A 19446-nucleotide genomic window follows, 5' to 3' on the forward strand; every position below is an offset into this window, starting at 1 on the left:
TTGTCTTGCTGGTGTCAGGAATGCATCTGCCACTCTCCACAAAGGAGACTGCCCCCAGTCCACTGGCGGTATTTAATCCAATACAAAATGTTTATTTCCAACAGATATACACTTAGATTTAGCTCTTATTGCAGCCTTCCTTCTCTTGTGTTTTCCCAAAGTTCTTCAGCTGGGAACAGATAGTCAGATTTTATGACTGTAAGGCATGCTTCCTAAAGGAAAACTATTTTATGAGGTGGGGTTTATTTGTTTGTTTGTTTTAAACAAATAGAGAAAGGATTTCGAAGCCAAAGTGAAACACAACAGTGATGACAGCTGGGTCTGAAATCTACCTGATGACTACTGCCTGGTTTTCAACATCCCCTCGGCCACAGCACATAATGCAGCCATTCTGCTCAAAGTGGTGTCAGTCAGTATTAATTAGAGGCACAGGCACGTTAACACAGCCACCAGACTGCTCTCTCAGTCTGCTGAACAAAGGCATCATTTTCCTGCTCCTGCTCTTCTAAAATAATCTTCATCCCCGGGTAAATTTAGATTTCAAGGGAAAGTGCAGAAGGTCTCCAACAACCCATTAAAGCACTCCTTTCATTGGTGAAAGGCAGATGTTTTTATTTGCAAAAACAAACCACCAAACATCAACACGGAGTTCCAGACCAGGGACAAACATGCTCCAGGAAGGAGAAGGCTGGCAATGGGCAGTCTACATTGGCTGGCAAGTTTCCTTTCTGGAATTAACTTCTGCAAAAGATTAATCCTTGATACATTTCAGGGATGCAAACGCTAAATACAGGCGGGCACATGCAATGTGGAGGTTTTATGGCCAAAGACAGAAAGGTCACAGGTGCTCGTCAAATTGACATTTCTGCTCCAAAACCTCACCGAACAGCAAGGTCCTTACGATGACCCTCTGCCCTAAGTCACACAGATGTGAGCTACAACATATATATCCCACGGTGTGGGGAAAGAGGCAAGAAGGTATGGTACGAAGATGTATAGGGGATCTCCTCTGCGCCCCAGGCACCCCTTATTAGCCCTGGTTTGTGCTATTGAGCTAACACAAATGAGGCATTAACAGTTTTAAGCCACAAACAAACACAACGCACAGACGCTTGGTTTGTATAACACTATGGTGATACAGACATAGCCGTTCTCTCAGGCTTTTCCTCCAGCAGCTCCACAGTCTCTTGGGCTGCTCTACTCAGAGAAAAAGATTGACAGCACTGTGAGAGAGATGTCACAAATCAAACATCCACTATTTCATAGGTCATATTCTGAGGGACAATGACAATAAATCTGAATTTATTTCCTGAACTACAACGCTAGCTTTTTCCTCAGACCTGTATTTCAGAATACCCTTGAGAACTTCCATATTTAAGTATGCCATTTCCCCTCCATATTTACTGGAATAGCACTTTACCCTGTAATTCTTCATCATCTCGTTCATTTTGAATCTGAGCATCTCTCTTTCTGCTGTATTAAAAATCTCACACATAGCAAGCTTACATTATAAAACAAAAGCAGTAATCTTTATGATGTGTCTTACACAAAGGAGGGTACTTGGCAATTTTTCTTTTACTGCCACTTCAATACTAATTTGTTTTTGAAAATTAGCATTAGAGATTAGAGGTTACTGTTACAATTCATCCACAGTGAGAGAGACTTCATCCTCATTTCATCTGTTTGGACTAGCATTACACAGCTGTCATGACTGCAGCACAAATTTAACGTATTTATTTAGTATTTAATTCTGATCTTATTTTGAGAAATACAGTTTTTCCCCTTAGTTTCCAGTCATTTTGATGGCAAAAACACCTCACACCCTGAAATAGCCCTGCCTTCTGGGTGTAGGATTTACTAAAGCCATTCTGTCCAGGAAAGGAAAATCAGTCATATTTCCATTCCCTAGAAACAAGAACTCTCTTCCGTCACAGCGCTGGGAGTTGCTCACAGCACACACTGACATGCACATATACGGGCTTTCCCACTGACACAATGGAAATTTCTCATCAGGAAGGATTTCTCTGCCCTCCAGCTGGAGGTGTGCTACAGCCGCAGCTCCCCTGCTCACTCAGATCAGCTTCAAATGGAAACGTGAAATGGAAAGTTTCAGTGGATGCAGGTTTTTACAAACAGATTCCACTATTTATCAACAAATCCCAATATACGCTGCCTTGATGTTCATGTCTTTATACAACAGATTGCAGTGTTGGCAAACACACCCAGTCCAAAATGCAACAAGCTTCATCTGCTGTTCACCCCGGGACAACGTGCAGTTCTTTACCCCAGGCCAACACGTAACTTTCAGCACATTCTGTAAAAGGGACTTGTCTGCTCTGTCTCCACCACAATGTCCCTCCAACAACCACGTCTCCTTTCACTCGCCTGGGACAAAGGGAAACACACCACAGTACCTCTGTTCCCACTGCTGCTGTTCTTCTGAGGCCTCCCTGTAGTCTGGCAGGACAGCAGAACACACGATCTATCTACTAGCAGGTCATATGGGTGTTGCTCCCCACCGATGCATGTTGTATTTCCATCAGGGCTGCTCTGTCTCCTGCCTACACAGACTCAGACAAAGGTTACGCTGCCACAGCACTTTCTACATGGAAGAGCCCTTCCCCGTGAATGCCCCTCATCCTGCAGCAGCAGTGGGAGGCTGCTTCATGCAGTCCTGTGAGCTGCAGGCAGCACGGGAGAGGGACAGGGCTGCTCCAACAACAGCAGGTTGCATCCATCCCAGGAGAAGCTCTGCTCAGGGCTGCTGCATGAGGCTTTCCCTTTAGAAAACTCAGCTATAGTTCACCAGATGTAAAAGTAACCCACCAAGGAGGAGGGAGAGAGCAAGAGAGGAGCCTACTTAAATCCACCCTGTTAAGGGGTACTGTCAGTTTGGTTCTCCCCAGCCTGAAGCTCACAGAGCACCAAAGACAGTTTTCAAAGGCGATGCCTCAGTGTTTTACCTCCCAGATCCAGCAGCTCTGCAGAGTTGCATTTTGCTTACTCAAGGTCAAGAAGAACTTCCTGGGCTCAACTGCATTCCTAAGGGACTTTGGTCGTGTTGGTCAGACAAAAGCACAGAAGGCAAAGCCTTACGCTCTTCCATGCAGAGGTGTTCCACCACAGGGAACGCCACCACAAACTCTGAACCTGGGCTGTCAAAATTAAAGGTTGTCAAAATTAAAGGTTGGGTCCCTGCTGTCCTCCTGGAGCCCTTCCTGACAGTTTAAGGAAATGGGTTTTTCCCAGTTCATAGCAAGACGCAAGAGAGCCATGGATTTCATCTGCAACACAGCAGACAACACAGGCAGACAACAGGAAAAAGAGAGGAGAAACAGAAGGGTTTGTGGGTTTGGGTTTCTTTTCCTTTCTAAAGAAGGCAAGCTGTCAGAAGTTTAAATTTCATGGAAACGACTGCATCGCTCACATTCCAAATTTAGCTGCAACAACCACATGAGATAAGGCAAAGAGCCCCAGCGCTGTGTCACAACTGCAGTTTGGTATACAGAACAATACCAAACACACGTCCTCTTTTGGTGTCTGCAATGGAGAGGCTGAAGCTGCAGCACCTTCCCAAGAGCTAGGGAGCACACTGCACTCAAGCTTCCCTTCAGTTCAGATGACTCCACTCGTCTACGTAGTAATAAATTGGTTCCCAGTATTCACATACCAAATTGTGGGTCTGTTCCTCCTCACTCTGATGCCACTTTTTTCTGGTTTAAAATGAATGTTGCTATCATACTGCTCTTGTTTATACAGCCTCAGCCCATCCCATCATGATCTATCACAGACTACCTGTCAGCCAATTGCGTGTGAGCTGCAAACACCAAAGCCGTAATAAACAGGAGTTCGCTCCTCATTGATTCTCATTTCAGCCAACCCAGCTGCTGCCCAGCAGTGATGCCGTGCCTTGAGAGGAGTCTGCTCTGCCTGGCCCTGCTGTCACCATGCACAGAGCACCATGGCCTCTGAAGGACATTCAGATCTCAAGAGCCCAACACAGGGAAATCTTGTTCAAAAACCTCGGGGTATTTCTCTTTGCTTTAGCTTCCTAAAACAAGCACTTTATGAGGAGAATGAGGCTTTCTGGGTTTGCTTGTTTCTTTCCTAACCAGTTTTGAAAAGATTCCTTCATCCATACACTTTTAGCAACTTAATGCTCAAAAAGCAGAAAGCTCCTTGACAAAGGAGGCATGACCTGTATCTTGCCCTGCTCAGCAGCATTGTATCCTTCTTCTGCCTGCTTAGGGAATGAAGCAAAATGTTGCACATGAAAGGAGGTTCAGCAATTAGGGCTTCTGCCTGTGACTCTTCAAGAGCTTTTTGCACTGCACTCATGAATTCCTTTAAAATTTCTCGGCCACATTTTCCTCTTTCTGCAAAAAGCAATTAACAATATTCACTGACCTCACAGGGAAGACACGTTGCTTCAGTTAATTAAAGGCCTTAATATCACCCAGTGAAGAGCTTTATAGGGATGCAAAGTGTGTAATAAACCCAGAAAACGAACCAGCGGAGAGGAAGAGGTCATCTCCAAAGTAAAGTGTGTCAAATAGAGACATTTAAACAAAAAGTTTTCATTTAAATTAGCACAACGTGCTTTCCCACCGTACCTAAACTGAGGTTTTACAGTGTGAGCTCACGTGCTTAGTTGGGGAACTGGAAGGAATGTATTTAAAGGCAGTTTGCAGTCAAAGGTACCTGACTCAAACTGCTGCCTATTTACATCAGCATGCTGACTGCTGCAAGCTGTGCAAAGGCACCAAGCACCAATAACAGTGCCTCTCTACCACAATTCACTGTCTCAAGCAAAAGCCTCTTGAATCTTTTGAGGTTAAAAAAAAAAAAAAAATCAATCAGCTGCCTTCAGTACAACACCTGAAAGCCTGCAGAGAGTGGATCCTTACAGGCTATTGCCGCACTGATCACTTCCACCTGCCAAACACAGCATTTCTGATGCGCTAACAAGCGTCCATAAATCTGATTTACAGCCTTCTGCCAACAGTAACCAGGGTGAAAAACCTACTTCTGGACCTGAGGAGGAAAAGGTGATGTGGAAGAGGCAAATATAAAAGTCAAGGCACGGTTCAATCTCACAAGAATGAATTTTACTTTCAAGCCTCCCTAAAACAAGACGCCTATTTTCCTGAGAACACCTTTCATTCTCCAGGCAACCACAGCTCTTCTGATTCTGAGTGCCCAAATAAACACATTGTGCAAGCTGCTTCTAATAAGGACAGATTTTTCTATCTTGTCTTCCATCGTTTCCTGCAGGCTCTGGCTGCACGGCAATCTCTCAAATTTTAAGTCATTCTGGTCTTAGTTTCACACCTTCACCTATCTTTCCATGAGTTTTCATATGAGTAATGCAAAGTAACCAAGTCACTAACCCAACATTTTCTTTTAAACTAATGCAAAGATTCCAATGAAAGGTGATGGGAGGACCAGAGAAGGGCAGTGAAGCTGTAAAGGGTCTGGAGCACAAGTCTTATGAGGAAAGGCTGGGGGAACTGCAATTGTTCAGAATGAGAAGAGAAGGCTCAGGGGAAACCTTATGACTCTCTACAAGCACCTGAAAGGAGGCTGTGGTGAGATGGGGTTCGGCCCCTTCTCCCACGTAACAGCCATAGCACGAGAGGAAACAGCCTTACCTTGCTTGGATGTTAGGTTGGATGTTAGGAACAATTTCTTCTCAGAAAGAGTGGTGATGCAGTGGCACAGGCTGCCCAGGGAGCTGGTGGAGTCACCATCCCTGGAAGTGTTCAAGAGTCTTGGAGATGTGGCACTGAGGGACGTGGTTAACAGAGATGGTGGGGGTGGGTTGGGGTCATACTTCATGACGTTAGGTCTTTTCCAACCTTAATGATTCTATGACACAAGCAAAAGGTACCACAACTGTTGTAGTAGGCGCTTGACGGGGATACATGCTGTACGGGATAGGCCTCTCCCTAAGCATAGTGAAAGGGTGCTGTTGTGCTCAGACAGACTGTCCTTGCTAACGAAGTAAACAAGATAAGAAGGCGAAGGAATGAGGAGACAATAGGAGCCAAATAAGGAATTATAGTAAGGGGCTAAGATCCAGTACGGACGAATCAGAACAGGGCACGATAGCTCAAATAAAGGTATATAAGCTGTGCTTAGTAGTGAATAGACACCATTTTGCTGCTCATCATATTGGTGTGTGTCTGCAGTCATTTGGTCCTGATCAGGCTATTGGTCAGTGTGTGAAAGAGGGCTAACACAGGAGGCTAACATCATAGTTGCTGAAGGCAACACCCAATACACCATCTCTTTCCATTGGTAACAACACCAGCAATCAGCTCCCCAGGAAGTGGATGTTCAAAATTCACAGAGGCACTGTGGCTTCTCCCTGTTAGTGGGAAGACTTTTAGCTTTCAGCCACTTTGTATTGGCAAGTTACTTCTTTCTCATTGAAAGTGTAGCTATGATGGTTTCCCGTCAGGAGAATAAAGGAGAGCGAACTAAGAAAAGGTACAGGCTATCAGAAGCATCGTACTCTAAGCAACTGCTGTCACAAGCTGAACGACCCTGTTCCTGGTGGTTTTGCAAGCCTGACACTCATGCTCAGATCAACAACACGCTGTTCAGAAGGTCTGCTCCAAAGAGCAGGTGTAATCTTGAAAAATCAGCATCAGAGGACTGCAAGTGCTCTACCGGCAGCAGGAATGAATGGTGAGAACTTGCAGCTCATTACATGCACGTTGTTACAACACTTCATAACTCAGTAAAATACATCTTGGAGGTGTCTGTGGATAATGGTCAAGTTAAGCACTGCAGTAATCTGCTCCCATCTGACATGCACAGACAGAAAAGTCAACAACTCAGTTTAATGATTTAAGGATTAGAATGACTTTGGTTTTGTATCAGACTTGGCTTAAGAAGGATGAGCTGGATTCATTAGAAAATGGAGTTTAATTAATAGACTACTTCAAGGTATAATTAGCTAATGAAGTACAGAAACAAAAATCAGAAGGCATTTTTAAGCCAAAGTACACAACTGTGATTTACAGCTCTGCAATTAAAACACGTGGAAAGAGTGCATGTGATAACTGCTCATCTTCACTTAACAGCGCAGAAACCAATATTTCTTTGAATAGATGTTTAAATATTTAAGTGCAGTCCAGGCTTCACAATTTGCTGCTGAGTTGTATCACTTGCATTTATAGCCTGTAGGACATAGAGGTGCAGGGCTGATGCGCGCTCCACTTTTTTCATTCCCTGTGGCACAACAAAGCCAGGAAGAAGTTGCACCAACTAAGACTTCTGCCCAGCCTGAGCATGCACAGACATCATGGTATGAGTGCAATCCCATTTTGGAAAGACAGGTGGGAGGTGGCAGCAACCCACCCCCAGAGCAGGGCAGCTCTGCAGCATCCAGAAGCAGCTCCAGATCTGGGTGCTCCCACACAACCCGTGGTAGTGCTGTCCATGTGTACTCCCACGTAGGGAGTGGTGCTCCCTACATGACCAGCAGCACAGCATCTCACCCACTGCCCCAGGTAAGAGGCTTAGGGCACTGGGGGGGAGAGGAGAAAGGGATTTAAAATCCAAATGCTGTGCAAGCACATGTTGACTTCATAACAACAACCCAGAGATGGTGTTACTCCCTTCAGTGCAGTTTCCACTTCCCACAGAGCCACAAACATTTATCATGCAATAGCATTATTCAGATCGTTAATATGGGAAATTGAACAACCTGATCCTCTGCTGTCATCTATAGCCAGTCTCTTGGACCGGGCAATGATAGCAAAACCAACCACATATTGCAGTGTGCTGGGAGAAGGCCCAAAGGGTGCAAGGATCTATCAGAGGCGATAGGAAGATACAACCAAGAACACGCCAGGGTATTATCTGATGGCTAACAAGACCTTGATGCCTCTCAGTTTGGGTTGCTTGAATTCAGGATCGCAGCATGAGGCAGCCCAGCACACAGCACCAATGAAGCCATTGCCAGTCAACCTTTCCAACAGTTGTTAACCTTCAAATCATTGGGTCTTTATAAGAAGACACACAGCTTTTCTTAACACAGACACAGTATCTCCCAGAGACGTGCTATTTGCAGCAGCACTGAAACATTCATCATTGAAATTGCAGTAAAATCTCATCTACTTTTTTCCAGAATTAACCCAACTGATTCTCATCTTCGTTATTCAGAGTGTCTAACAAATTCTAGACTGTGGGAACTCAGACTGTTGAATTCAGATCATGGAATAATTGACTCTTTGTTCCCACTGCCTTCGTTTGGGAAGTCAGTGTTGTGACTGGCAGTTCAGCAGTCAGTGCTAAAGACCAGTTCTGGAAGAGGTAAATCTAGATTTGCCAGCATTAACAAGAGCAAATCAGTGGATTTCTAGTATTTGAATACATTTTCTAAACGCACCCCCAAAACACCATTAAAAACAGAATCCCACAGGAACAGAACTGATCTTTGCTAGTTGTCTTGATCCAGTTCACACAAGCTTGAGGCACATACATCCTATTGCTGGTGCCATCTGCGCCATATACACACAAATGCACACATCTAACAGAGATACGTGTAACACATGCACACACATAACAGAGATACACAAAACCAGGCTGTCAAACTGCCCCAACACCTCTCTTCACACGCACCCATGGCAGCCCTGCGAACAGCATGAGGTCCTGGCCAGCACATTGCAGCAGCATGTTTTTAGTGCACAGAGCTGCAGCGGCTCAGCCTGCAGATAGCAAGATGAGATTGCTAAATGCAGAGTTCATGGGAATTCAGCCATGCCCCCTTCCTCAGTGTTCCACAAAGTGCATCAAACAAGAGGCACGCTATGCTATTTTAAGGCGATATTATCACAGAAGATAGAATACAGGCAGTTTTAAAATTCAGCCAAACTTCAAGGCTCACCCTGAATCCGAGCCTGACCGAACAAGGAGTTGGCAAACATTGCACAACTGAGTTAAAACAAAAGGCTGAGAACACAAAGCAGCAGAACACAAGCCAGCAACCCACGGTGTAACACATGTGCCGAAGCGTCCTTGCCTAAGCCCAGTGACCAGCAAGCTGGAATCCCTTCTCTAATGTACACCTGAAAGAGCATCGCCTCCAGCGAGCCCAAGAGGAGGTGGGAGGGATGCTGCTGAAATCCGACAGCTTGTCCCCTCAGCAGCATCACAGCGAGGTGGGGCACGGCACGTCCCAGCAACCCTCCCAAAAATGAAGCTCTGAGCTCTCACCTGGCACCAGCACCCACTGGCAGCAGATCTGGCAACGGCGCAGGCACCTCCGGCGCGACACTGGGGTGGCTGCCAGTCCCTCTCCCACTATCGGCTCCCTGGCGGCGCTCCCTCTTGTGACTCCATCGCCCAGGAATTGCACCCCCTCATCCCCTCGGCCGTGCCTTGGGCGCGTGGGGCCGGGCTGTGCCAGCCACCCTGGGGACAGGCAGAGGTGGGGAACACGGCACTGGAGCAGAGCCCACCCGCGGCTGGCACCGCACGGACATACAGGCAGACACGGCCAGTCTGCAAAACCCACCCGTCAGCCAGACTGCCAGGGAGAGGCGGAGAATTGCCTTTCACAAGTTAATAAAGTTAGCAGAGAGGAAGGGATCCTGGTACGTGGCTACAGGCTACTCACCCCGGCACTGAAAGGGCTCTGCTGTTTTGGCGTTGTTTTTGTTTTTTTAAAGCATCATTCCTTCACTTTGGGAAATGTACTTTTCCACGACTCTCATTTGCTGACTTGCCCAAGATCCTGCAAAATCCCCGAAAAGGCTCGGAAAGAAGAAGGGAGGATTTGAAAGCTGACGGTCAGGGCAGGAATTCATGGAACGAGAGCTTTAACGGCCAGAGCAGACGGAGGCAGCCAGCTAACGCTTTCCTGCCCTGTCTCTGACCCGCAGACCTGCTCCAGGGGCACGCTGAGGGTTACAACAGGGCAATACCTGCTCTTGATGGGTGCTCCTCCGCATCAGCGTGGGCTCCTCGGCGACCCGCCTGGCCCCACCGCGTCCCGCAGACCCCTTGCAGCCACTGTGCCGCAGCTCCCAGGCCTTACAATCGAGTGGTTGGTTGTAAGAGGACTAAAAATAGTGCTGAATTTTTCACTGGAGCACTTGCTTGAGTGAGCATAGTGCCAGCCAGCCCATGCGTTAGCGGGCCGCGTGCAGACCTCTAGCACTAAATACAGCCTGGATCTGCCTGAAAACGTGGCCACAGATGGCTTTATACAGACTTCCTTGTCTTTTTTTTTTTTTAATTTTGAAGGACAGCACAAAATAAACCCTGCTTCTGACCACTCTAAATGAGCAGAGTTGTTTAAAGAATGTCCTCAGGGAAAGAGTGAGTCACTTCAGCTGCTTTTATGATAAAAGATCCCTGGAGGAAGTATATCTCTTTAATTGGTAGTCTCCGAGTTCTTCGGGGATCTGTGCGCCCCACTGAAAAACAACATTTCACATTGTTGGGCTTGGCAGTTGTGCCTTTGTTTGTAAATAGCCTGACCACCTGCTTCCACCTCAGAGCTAACATCAGCACGGGAACCAGAGCAGGATTTTGTACCGGCATCAGGAGGAGGATTAACAGAAGCATCTGCCCTGCAGGAACCTTATGGACACTACACGTGGAGGTTTATGGCACGGGTTGCAATATACAGAAAAATAATCAGAGGGAATTCTTTTGCAAAGGCTCTCATTGCTGTGGCTTGTTGAGAATCACGGAAGGCAAAGGGTGCAAAAATGGCATTTAAGATACCAACACCAGCGCTGCTGCCAACGTCCAGGCCGGGAGCCCAGAAGCGTGTTTGGAGGCCAATGTCCCCATCAGCATACACCAGACTCACACCCATTTACACACAGAAACATAGCAAATCAGTGGAAAAGTGACCACGGACACTGCTCTGTGACAGCATCCAGGATCCCGGGTTCCATCATTTACAGCAGTGAAAAGTCAGCTTCTGCATCTTCGCTTTGTCCTAAACTCAGTGACTTCAAAAGTCACACCAAATTTGTAAGAAAACTCATTTTTTCACCTCCATAAAGAAACTGTCACTGCCAGCGAAGCTTTGCAGAAATAGTTTGCCAGAGTAACATTGTACCTACACGCACATATATATTTACATATCTATAAACACATAGGAAAGAGAGAAAGTTAAAGAGTTTCAGGTGGATGAGAACACCATAAAGTCAGAGAGTTTATGGGAGTACCAGAGGAGAGATACTGCTTTTCATGTCATTTGACTGGTTTTCATATGAAGATGAAACATAGGAGGCTATATGGCCAGTTTGGCTGTAAATGTACAATTGTGTCTGCATTTGTATTCCTCGTTTGCTTCCAAACATAGGTTCAATTTTGTGTTGCAAAGAGAGAACTGCAGTATTTTCTTCCATGTGAAAGGGCTGGTAAATTCTTCCTGCTCTTTGTTACTGCTGAGGACACATGCTGTAGACTTCTGCATTCACACAGCAGCAGAGGTGGCCACAAACAACAGTTCATCCCTGCTCCACTCTGCAGCTATTGTTTAGACAGAGAAAGAGCATTAACAGAGCACAAATCTCTCACTAATTTAGCCTCACTTTGCCATCTGCTACTTCCCAGAAGTTGATCCTAATGAGAAAATACTTGAAAGCACTCTGGAGGACCAGCTGCACACAGTACAGTCACCAGCGGAGGGGAACGTTCGCTTCCCAACACATCATCCCCTGAAGTTGCCCGCCTGCTCCCTGAGCAAACTCCTTCTGGACATCCACCTCCTTCCCCTTCATGGTGGGACAACAGGGAGGTCAGGAGCTGGTCCCTTAGTATGTGCAGCTTGGCTCTGCCCAGGGCTCAGTGGTGGACATTCACTGCAGGTGACCGCTACCAGTTACATCTCCACTCCCCAGAAGACTCTGAAGCTGTGATGTCCTATTGCTTCTGCTTCTCCCCATTTGCTGTGATGCCTCAGTTTACCCACCCGTGGAGATCTCAAAAGCAACCAAAGGAGTCACTAGTGCTGCAGTCATATTCCCTTGGTAGGCAGTCGGCAGTTTGCTGTGGGTGGCTCAGCAGCGCTGCTCCTCCTCCCTGAGTCTCTTAATGGATAGGGAACAGGGCATAGTCTATAGGAGTATGGTTCACAGAAGGCAACAACACCAAAACATGAAGACTGATGATTGGTGAAACACGGAGAATGTGACACAGAATGTGGTGCCACATTCTGAAGGCCAAGTCTGGTAATTCAGAAAAAAACAACTGTAAAAACTAATGCTCAAAATCTATTCAACGTCAACATCTTTACACCATCTCAAAGCAGCAATGAGCAATGCACTGTCTTAGCCTGTTGGGAGAACGGGTGTTTTTTGGTTGTTGTTGTTGTTTTTTTTTTTTTTTAAACACAGTTTTTGAAACAAAAGTGTTACAGCCCCTGATCCAGCCCAGCAGCTCAAGTGCAGGTAGCATAAGCACCATTTCAGTGTGCAAATGGTGACTTATGCTCAGCCTCACATGCCAATAGCTTCACAAGGTGCCCTACAATGAAAATCAAGCACTCAATCTCCGCAGCAGAAATTACACTGGTCATTTCTGTTCTGCCTCCCAGGCCCAGGGGCTGCCGCTCAACGCCTCTGCTTCAACTCCCCAGCGTTCCAATGAAAAGATTCTTCGTTATTACAGAGAGACAGTAATGAGCACTCTGGGATTATTTGCAATGCTTCATGTAAGCTCAGAAAGCTGTTCTTTTTCCATTGTCTGTGCTGAAATGCAAGTCTCTTCCCCCTTCACTTTCAGCAGTTTAAGGCAGGCAAATCTTCAGGGATGCCAGCAGGGCTACACCCACATGTGAGGCAGCAACACCCAGAAACGTGAATCACAAGGATCATGCACTAATGTAAATTTAGCTGTCCAGTGGATGCCTGGTACTTTACAACATATATTTAATAACATGAGCACAGATACATCAAAGAGGGAGGGATGAAGGTGGACAGCTGAGTCGTGTAGGTATTCATAAAAGAATGCTGAGGAGCAACCTTGAAAACAGCCAGCACTCCCCAGGCGCTATGTGAATTTAATGTGACAAGAACACTTTGGGTTCTTTGTTAAATGCTCCTAGACAGCGTGGGCATAGCCAGATTGGGACATGACCACTGCATCACCAGGAAGCCTCTCATTTGTTAGTAATTTCTTTTGAAAGTAAAGCTGGCAATTCGGCTCTCAAAACTACTAAAAAAGACCTAGGTACAATGATGACAGACACTACAAGACATTCCCTCAAAAAGCCAAGCTATTTTTCCTATCCTGTGCTGGACAAAAATCATGCTATGTGCGTTCCACGGGTGGGTGAAAAGTCAGTCACATGCAGGACTAGAACAGCAAACGAACGGATGTGCCAAGAGAGAGACAAAATCACAATCCCACGAAATAGGAATCAGGCACAAATAGGATTTCCTATGAGATACAGACACAGCATCTGGTTTTGCACATTCTAACAGAGAAATAAATCTTCCCAAGCTCTTTCCTCCATTTCCTTCCAGCTTCACCACACTCCAAATCCAGTCCAGCTGATACGTAAGAAACTAATCTGTCTCTGCACCTGGGTGCATTTGGGGGGGTTTTGTGTTCACAGCCCACAGGGATGCCCAAATACCTCTGAGTATGACATAGCAGCATCTCTCGTGGAAGCTTCACTCAGCTGCACCACGTGAAGGTCTCTCAGCTGCACAACCGTTTAACTTGCCCATCACATTTTTGGCTGTACTCCTGCCTTGCAGCTTAGACAAACCCTCTCCAGGAGCTAGATCACAAGGAGGAGCTGCCAAAACATGCTACTTCTCAAAGAGCTTATTCCTAAGGGAAACAGGAAACATGAGAAACGTTATAGTAGGTCTGGAAGAAAGTTTTTCACTGCTGCAATCTGTCAGGACAAAGTCTTTTCTTTCTCCTTCGTCCTATTTTATCTGTAGCTTTGAAATGCACAGGTTTATAAACATATTTGTACGCAAACGGCCCTTCAGACACCAACTCATTTTCGGTTTTGATGCTGGCGAAGTATGGTGTTTGTGTGACACATTTGTCTTCCTGACATAAGCAAACGCCAGCTGTTATTTGCTTGGTTTAAAAAACTGAGAGTAAACACAAAATTATTAATTAAACGGGGAATTCAGAAAGCTTAGATGTGGATTCAAAACTTATTACACAATCACATCCACTTGGAGTCAAGGAAACCATAGCAGAGCTGAGGGACTTGGAATTATATTCTCAAAAGCAGCAGCTAGACACTTTCTGTAGGTGTGTACAGGGTATGGACTTCGGTATGCTTGGTGATTAGGCAACCTGAAGACTTTTGAGTGCCAGTAAGTGCCGAGATGCTCATTCTGCCTGTGTCTTCCTGGGCTCCACAGTGAAATGCTGGTGGCAGCAGCACCAAGGTTTCAAATGAGGAGAGGAGAGGAGAGGAGAGGAGAGGAGAGGAGAGGAGAGGAGAGGAGAGGAGAGGAGAGGAGAGGAGAGGAGAGGAGAGGAGAGGAGAGGAGAGGAGAGGAGAGGAGAGGAGAGGAGAGGAGAGGAGAGGAGAGGAGAGGAGAGGAGAGGAGAGGAGAGGAGAGGAGAGGAGAGGAGAGGAGAGGAGAGGTTCTGAAGAAAGACATGGCTTTGAGGTTTGATCATGAAAAATAACCCTCTAGGTGAGCCAGAAAAAGCATGTTAGTTACTCTCTCAAATGGAAAACATAACGTCATGAATTCCCTGCCTTTAGAGAACAGTGACAGCACATCCTGCAAGTTAAAGGGTTTGCTTTGCAGCCAGTCTTCCCCCAGCAGCCCGGGGACACGACACCAGGGTGGTACAGTTTGTCTACACGGTTTGTCAACAAGATCCAGCAGCACAATCACTGTTATGAACAAGGAGCTCCAAACACTGAAATCATCTTGAATCTCACAAGCCATTCTTTTGTACTTTAAACAACACACTGTTTCTTCATCTAATATTTAAGCATAGTTTTGATGCATTAGAGTACTGATACCAGATGGGACCTGTCCTACACTGCATAACTGGGTCTTCGTCAGGAGCCCAATCACTATTACATTCCCAGTATGACATAGAATCACAGAATCATTAGGGCTGGAAAAGACCTCTAAGATGATCCAGTCCAACCTCAGCCTATCCCCACCATGCCCGCTGACCACATCCCTCAGTGCCACATCTCCATGGTTCTTGAACACCCCCAGGGACAGTAACTCCACCACCTCCCTAGGCAACCTGTGCCAACGGAGTAAGGCAAGCTTCTTTGCACTCCAGAGCTTCCAGGGAAGCACAACAGTGACAAGCCAAGAATTAACTCTGCAGCACAGTTTCCCAGCTCACACCGACACCAGCTGCAGCCTGCCAGCTCACATCAGCAGGGTATTCTGAAAGCACGGGCTCAACAGCAGGCTGGAAGGCAAAGTTAAATTTCTGTCCTTCATACTGATCTAACTTTGAGAAAAGACAATGGGAAAGGAAGGCAGAAATCTCACCTTCATACACAAAAGTGCTTTTGTTTAGTCTGTAAGCAGAGACAGAAGAGTAGCAGTGAATAGTTGCTCATTTTCCATATCCCTCGTAGGCAAATCCTAAAATAATGAGGGTCAACTGGGTATTAACTTCTTCCTTCAGGGGACCAAGACAAGAGAACAGAAATTCCCATACTTAATGCCAACAACATATTTTTGAGAAAAGAGTTATATAAACAAACAGATTATTCCTCCAGGCTGCAATAAGTAGATAAATATTTTTCTCCCCTTTTCACAGAGAGCAAAACAAACGCAGTGAGCAACAGCGAGATTACCTAACACAGACCTGAGAGGGGCTGCTCCAGGAACAGAAGTTTAACACATGGATTCCCTGGTCTCTCCTCACTCCCAGTGCTGCTCAATCATTACAAGGCTCAAGGCAATGCATGACTGTTAGCAGCTACTCAATAACCCCCAATTCTTGGTCAGACCTGCCAGTAGGAAAAAAAGATGAGCAACTTTGAAAGGGCAGAATGCTCTTGCACATGGAGAGGAACACAAGGTGCCACTTTACTCCCTCCTCTAGGAAAACAGACCTTCACTTTTTATACTGTCATCACTCACAAACCAACATGATATACTTCCAAGTTCCGCACAGTCTTAACCTGTTTGGATAACATTTTTCCCATGTGATCCTCCAGCATGTGCTTTTCCAAGAAGATAAAGAGCAATTTCCAAGAAGATAAAGAGCAAAAAAAAAAAATTCTCTCTTTCACCCTGAAACAAGCAGCCCTTACCAAGAGCCAAGAAGCAGAGGCAGCTCGAAGGCTGTGATAACCTACATAAATCTATACCAGTTCCAAACACAGTGGGAATTCAGAAGAAACAAGCAAAGCCTGAGCTAGCTCTGTCAATGATGCAAAGTGGGATCATTCTCCCTGTAGGACACACACGAACTTAAACACACAAGCCCTGAAATTACATAAGTAATTTTGCAACTGGAACATGAGAGCTTTAAAAGCACAGATGAATTTCTCATTAATACTACAGATGTAACGTTTTCCAAAGTGCTGATGTGTGCTTACATTCAGAAGCATCACTCCCTTACTCTGTGTATCCTTCTCTATCACTTCCCATAGATTTATAGGGACATTTGGTAATGCGTGACTTCTCCACGCCCACCCACACATGGTATCCCCACCAGACTAACAGCACTTGCAAAACCCCAATGCCCTTCCACACACTAGATGGGCAGTTCTCAGGTACCATCAGGATTTACAAACACCAGCACCAGTTGACATCCTTCCGTTATACAAACAGAAGCAGCTCCCCAAATTCCTGTGGTTTGTGATTATTCAATAGTTGAGAAAAGGGTGGTGCAAGAAACCTGAGATGAGCAGCTACCAATCCAGAAAGAAGAAGAAAACTCATTCCTCGCTCTTGTATTCTGAAGCAACTGGACAGACAAAAAGCAAAGGCAAAGTCACTGAGTTTACTCATCGCCATTATCAGGGGTGAGCTTTCTTTCCAAAGTTGGGGACTTGGTGCCACACAAGCCATGCTAAGCCCTAGTCCTGGCCCAGCAGCCAAGGAGCTTCAAACACAGCCGCACAGCTCCTGGGACTGGGCTGACCACACAGAGCTCACTTGCCATCACTGACAGCTTCACAACTCAGCTCTGCTGTAAGCAAATGCCAGCACAGCAGCACCAGCTCCCGGAAGGCTCCATCTCTTCACCAGACGCTTCATCATTGCCCCAGCAGCACAGCAACCACCACATTCGTGCCCCTTCAGCACAAACAGACCGCCACATGAAATAGTTGGCCCAGCATTTCAAAAACTTAGATAAAATGGATTCTGGATTCAAATTATCAATTCATTTCCCTCTTGGCCTTCCTGGGAATTGAACCCATCTACACAATTAAAGTGGATAAGGATTTTCTCTGAACCTGTAAAAGCCTGTTATTTATAGCCGCATCTCGCCGTATTAAACACCGTGCTCTAATCTATTTCAAGTTGACGAGATGACAAATACCAAAGCACAAGCTGAATACGTTCCACACATTATGTATTTAAAGCACTGCAAAATTTTATTTATCGATTTCCATCTGAATTAACAGTAATTTTCTCCTGAGCTGCTGGATTCGTATGAACCCAGTGGCACACTGCTAGCAAGGAATTAATATGTCAACAGCGTGGGTTTTGCAGCCCTACTGACAGATCCATTTGCTGGTCTTTAGTTAGGGTATTTCATTTTCATCTAACACCTAAAAGCTCCACCAGCACTTGCGGCTCACACTGGGTAGTGATGCAATGGTAAAGCGACACCTAAAGAAAAAACAGTCATAAAAGAAAAGCGATGCAGTTTAGGAGCAAGATGCAATACATATCTCATTTCAAATACCTGCAGGTATTTGGCTCGGTGCCCCAGCTCTGGTGTCAGTGCATCTTTCTGAGACTCGCCAGGCACCACTGAAGCACACCTCAACCCAAGAAGCTGTGCTGAGAATTGCAAACAAAACCCACCCAGATGGCACCGTCTTATCAAAGTTTCACATGTCAGTCTGCTTGGTTAATTAAAACCCTCTACTCTTCACAGTTAATGGCAAGTCTGTGCAGCAGAAATGGCACCAGAACAGATGTTAGTGAATTTGTCAAAGCTGCAAGCAGGATGATTGCTCTGACTTCGGTGTCGTTTGAAGGACTACTCTATTTACATTCCCACTGACCTCCAGTGTCAAATCTGGTAAATATTACCTCTCCTTTGGCAGCTCTACAGGACAGCCCAAGCCAAGTTTCTTGGTGAAAGCTACTTGCATTCAGAAAACACCACGTGATTACAGACAGCGTTTTCTACAGTTTCAGGAGAAAAACCTTCAACGATGAAAAGCGTGCCTCCATTTCAAAGAGGTCTTTGTCTTCGTCATCTTTCATCTTATCTGCTCAGGATTCCCTTGAAAAACTACAGGCATGATTTCAGAGAAGAAAAAGAAGCCGGAGGGTATCCTGGCTCACATGACTGCGCACAGAGGCAAGTGGAGTACTGTGGGGTTAATCCCAACAAGAAAGAGCACGGGGCTCACGAAAGCCAGCTGGGGCCAGCGAGTGGCAGAGATAGCACTGTACAGAAGTGCAGCCCTCTGTTACTGCACACTCAGAGTCAATAAGCAAATCTTCTCATCTTTGCAACCCTGTGGGAAAGCTCTCCATCTGAGATGCTCCAAGACAGTAACTATACACTATGAAAGTAGCGCTGACACAGGTATTAGCCGTCATCCATTTCAAATGGTTAGACTGCTTTTCAAACTTGGTTAGACTGCTTCTCAAACCTGGTTACAATCACTTTGGTTTACCAGTACGCAAATTAAAGTGATTAGGTAGCAAGTGGCCCTCTACACGTGACTATTAAAAGAGCAGAAAAGGAAAAATAACCTGCATCGATGCTAAGTTGATTCACTTGCTGTAATGTTATTCCATACAGTAATGGAAAAGGAACAAAAAGAAGAGAAAAAGCTAACTGAAACCATCCTGGATGCCTTTATTGCACCCTAAACACACTGTCACATTTTCTGCTCAAAGCTAACATGCTAAGGGCCAATAAAAAGAAAATGAACACAGAGTAGGTTCCCTGATGAATTTGGAACTAGTTATTCTCTAAGCAGTTATTCCTTCCTTATTAAGCATTTATTCCTAACTACTTTATGATAAAATCCAACTGTACTTGGCTCTTAGGGAAGATGACTTGTTGCAGAAGAATAAGAGGCAGTGCTGAGATGCCTACATCTCTCTAAGACAGCTGATAAATTATTCCTACATTTTAAAACACGCTTATTGACTCTGAAAACTAAGGCTCTGCACAATCGCTTATTTTATTCTTGCTTCCTAGCGCAAAGAAACATGGCTCAGGAGCCTTAAATGTTCTCCAAGAAGCAGAAAAATGTTGAGCAGCTACAAACATAATCCACCTCCATTTTAATGGGATTTGTAT

At 45.6% G+C, this 19446-nt stretch overlaps 1 protein-coding gene across 9 annotated transcripts in view; it reads right to left on the minus strand.

Annotated features, from left to right (window-relative positions):
• Window positions 1-19446, minus strand: part of ARHGAP24 (Rho GTPase activating protein 24) — a 193980-nt gene that overhangs the window by 56311 nt on the left and 118223 nt on the right. The window contains exons 1-2 of one of the 9 annotated variants that reach the window (XM_046941323.1): window positions 9939-10196; window positions 9632-9748 (exon numbers count right to left, since the gene is read on the minus strand). The exons of 6 other annotated variants lie outside the window; for them this stretch is intronic. The gene's annotated coding sequence lies outside the window, so the exon portion shown is untranslated. Of the gene's footprint in view, window positions 1-9228; window positions 9514-9631; window positions 9749-9938; window positions 10197-19446 lie in introns of those variants that run through there. 2 more of the 9 variants (XM_004941116.5, XM_015276494.4) reach the window with 2 other exon arrangements.

The sequence above is a fragment of the Gallus gallus genome, chromosome 4 (assembly GCF_016699485.2).
Source record: "Gallus gallus isolate bGalGal1 chromosome 4, bGalGal1.mat.broiler.GRCg7b, whole genome shotgun sequence".
Classification (NCBI taxonomy): domain Eukaryota; kingdom Metazoa; phylum Chordata; class Aves; order Galliformes; family Phasianidae; genus Gallus; species Gallus gallus.